The sequence below is a fragment of the Gossypium arboreum genome, chromosome 3 (assembly GCF_025698485.1).
Source record: "Gossypium arboreum isolate Shixiya-1 chromosome 3, ASM2569848v2, whole genome shotgun sequence".
Classification (NCBI taxonomy): domain Eukaryota; kingdom Viridiplantae; phylum Streptophyta; class Magnoliopsida; order Malvales; family Malvaceae; genus Gossypium; species Gossypium arboreum.
This window is the reverse complement of record NC_069072.1, coordinates 15,319,604-15,323,671: the sequence shown is the minus strand read 5'-3', so window position 1 is coordinate 15,323,671 and position 4,068 is coordinate 15,319,604.

The following is a 4,068-nucleotide window of genomic DNA, read 5'->3' as shown; positions in this document are numbered from 1 at the left end:
TATATATATACAAACCTTTCTCTTTGAATACATATTCATTTTCTCACGTAATACATCAATTACTTCACTTTTCAATACTTGTATAAACTTCGTATGTACCTAATTCATTTAACTTGTTAACACATTCTTTCTTGACTTGTCTTTACCCGTTGAACCATTTTGAATCGTTAAGGATACTCGAAAATCACATAAGCTCATAAATGCCATATCCGAGATATGGTCTTACATGTTATTACATATGGATGCCATTTTCCCAGACATGGTCTTACACATAATTAATTAACGATGCCAATGTCCCAGACATCGTCTTACACGTAATCTTAATACAATGCCAATGTCCCAGACATGGTCTTACGTGCAATCACATATCAGTAACCTAATGTCATGACATTCGTATCCTATACTATTCCTAATGTTCATACGGGACTTTCAGATGTCGTAATTCTGTCTATTCTTGCTCATAAGTACTCGTTCAACATTTATATGAATTCAATATCAAGTAAAAACATAGAATTTAATTTAAAAAACATTTATTTGCATATGAACTTACCTCGTAGTTGGAATAAATGGACAAGGTCAACTATTCAATAACTTTCGTTTTTCCCCGATCTAAATCTGATTTCTTCCGTTCTTGATCTATATACATTAAAAATTAACCTTTTATTCATCAACATATTTAATTTCATCCACAAACACATATTTAGACACTTTTACACTTTAGCCCTAAAGTTCCACATTTTTACAATTTAGTCCATTTTCACAAAAACATAAATTACTCAAAATTTAACAAAGCCATGCTTAGCTGAATTTCATGTAAGTCCCTAGCAGCCCAAAACTTCCATTTATTTTACAAATTAACCCCTTAATTTACATTTTTCTCTATTTAATCCTTATTTGACATTTTTGTCAAAAATCACTTAACAAAACAACTTTAATATCTAACTTCAAGCTTTCATAATTCATCAACAATCATTCAAAATCTCAAGCATTCATCAATGAAAAATCACAAATTCATCAAAAAATTCAGAAATTTGGGTACGGGCTAGCTAGTACTCATAGCAACGATCACAAAAACATAGAGATCATCAAAAACCGAGCAAAATACATACCTCAATTAAGCTTATCAATGGCCGAACCCTAGAAGCATGAAAAATGGTTTCTTCCTTCTTTTAATTTCTGCTAAGTTTGATGAATGATGAAACAAAATTTGATTTTGTTTTAATTATAATAACTTAATAATCAAATTACCACTTTATCCATTAATTAAAACCACCAAAATTCAGGATATAATGCCCATTAATGTCCATTAACATTATCAATGGGTTAATAACATCATAAGGACCTCATAAATAACAAACCATAGCAAATAAACACTTTTAACTTATAGCATGCCACTTTTGCATTTTACGCGATTAAGTTCTTTTTCTCAAGTTGAGCTATTAAACGATAAAATTAGCTCATGAAATTTTCACACATACATTTTCACATGTTGCAAACACATAAAATAATATTAAAATAATTTTATGACCTTAGATTTGTGGTCCCGAAACCACTGTTCTAATTTTGCTAAAATCGGGTTGTTACAACTCTTCCCCCCTTAGGGATTTTCGTCCCCGAAAATCTTACCAGTGAATAGGTTTGGATATTGTTCTCTCATAGCATCCTTGGGCTCCCACATAGCTTCTTCGACCCCATTTCGATGCCATAAGACTTTCACTAATGAAATTTTCTTATTTCTCAATTCTTTAACCTCGTGATCTAGAACTCGGATTGGTTCCTCTTAATATGTCATATCGGTTTGAATCTCAATCTCAGAGGGGAAAATCACATGCGAGGGATCTGATCTGTATCGTTGAAGCATCGATACATGAAATACATTATGGATCTTTTCTAACTCAGATGAAAACGACAATCTATAAGCAACGGCCTGATACGTTTAATAATCTCATACGGTCCGATGAATCTCCGACTTAACTTGCCTTTTCTGCCAAATCTAAGTATTTTCTTCCACGGAGAGACCTTTAAAAACACTTTATCCCCTATTTGAAACTCTATATCTTTCCGTTTCAAGTCCATGTCTGATTTCTGACGATCTAGCGCTGCTTTAAGACTATCACAAATCACTTTCACTTTCTGTTCAGTCTCTTTAATCAAATCAACCTCTTGAATCTTATTCTTGTTAAGTTCAGTCCAATACAAAGGTGTTCGACATTTGCGACTGTATAAAGCTTTGTAAGGTGCCATTTTTATACTCGATTAAAAGATGTTATTATACGTAAATTCAATCAATGGTAGGTATCGTTCCCACGTTCCTTCAAATTCAAGAAGGCAACATCTGAACATATCTTTGAGTATCTGAATAATCCGCTCGAATTGACCATCTATCTGCGATGAAAAGCAGTACTAAAGTGTAGCTTCGTACCTAATGCATCTTACAGTTTCTTCCAAAATCGCGATGTAAACCTTGGATCTCTACCCGAAATAATAGAAATAGGTACTCCGTGCAATCTTAAAATATGAGAAATGTACAATTCAACAAATATATCAAGTGAATAATCCGTAGCACAAGAATGAAATGAGATAATTTTGTCAGTCTATGAACAACCACCCATATCGCACCTTTCTTACTTGAAGACATTGGCAAACCTGATACAAAGTCCATTGTGATTTTTCCCATTTACACTCAGGAATCATAATTGGCTAAAGTAACCCAGACGGTATTTGATACCCAGCTTTAACTTGCTGACAGATTAAACATTTCGAAACAAATTCAGAGATATCACGTTTCATATTAGACCACCAGTAAAGCTTTTTCAGATCGTTATACATTTTCGTAATTCCCAGAATTTAAAATCATCTGAATCAACTCTAAATTTATCGGGACACAAATTTGGCCTTTGAATCTCAAATAATCATCAACACCAATCCAAAATTCTGAATCAGGGTTCGAATCACATTGAGCTCATTTTGCTAACATTTCTTTATCAACTTTCAGAGCTTCACAAATTTGCTGTAAAAACAACGACCTTACTTTCATCTCAGCTATAATCACATCGTCATCAGATGAGCTAACTAAGTATTTATAACACGTAAAGCAAACAAAGATTTCTAACTTCAAGCATCAGCAACAACATTAGCTTTTCCCGGATGGTAGTCAATCACTAGCTCGTAATCTTTCAACAATTCTGACCATCTCCGCTTCCGTAAATTTTGATCTTTCTGATTCATCAAATATTTTAAGCTCTTATGATCAGAATAAACATGACATTTATCATCGAACAGATAGTGGTGCCAAATCTTCAACGCAAATACGATAGCTGCTAATTCTAAATTGTGTGTCGGGTAATTCTTTTCATGCGTCTTCAATTGTCTCGAGGCATAAGCTATTACTTTGCCTTCCTGCATCAAAACGTAGCCCAGACCATTCAATGATGCATCGCTATAAATTATGAATTCTTTACTCGATTTTGTCTGAACTAACACTGGAGCTTCGGTTAATAAAGCTTTCAACTGATCAAAACTTTTCTGACATTTATCTAATCACTCAAACTTACCATCTTTCTGAAGCAATCTTGTCAATAGAGTCGTAATCATAGAAAAACCTTTCACAAATCGTTTATAATAACCAACGAGTCCCAAAAAACTTCGAACATCGAATACATTTCTTGGAGGCTTCCAATCTAATATTGCCAAAATTTTGCTCAGATCCACTCGAATACCCGATGCTGACACAATACGTCCCAAAAAACCAACTTCGTGCAACCAGAATTTGCACTTACTAAACTTTACAAATAGCTGATTATCTAGCAAACTTTGTAACACTATTCTCAGATGTTCAGCGTACTTGGATTCATCACGAGAATAAATCAAGATGTCATCAATAAACATAATAACCAATCTATCCAAATACGGTCTAAAGATTCGATTCATTAGGTCCATGAAAATAACTACTGCATTCTTTAGTCCGAAAGGCATAACTAAAAACTCATAATGTCCATACCTCGTTCGAAAAGCAGTTTTCGACACATCAGAGTCTTTAACTCGCAACTGGTAGTAACCTGATCTCAA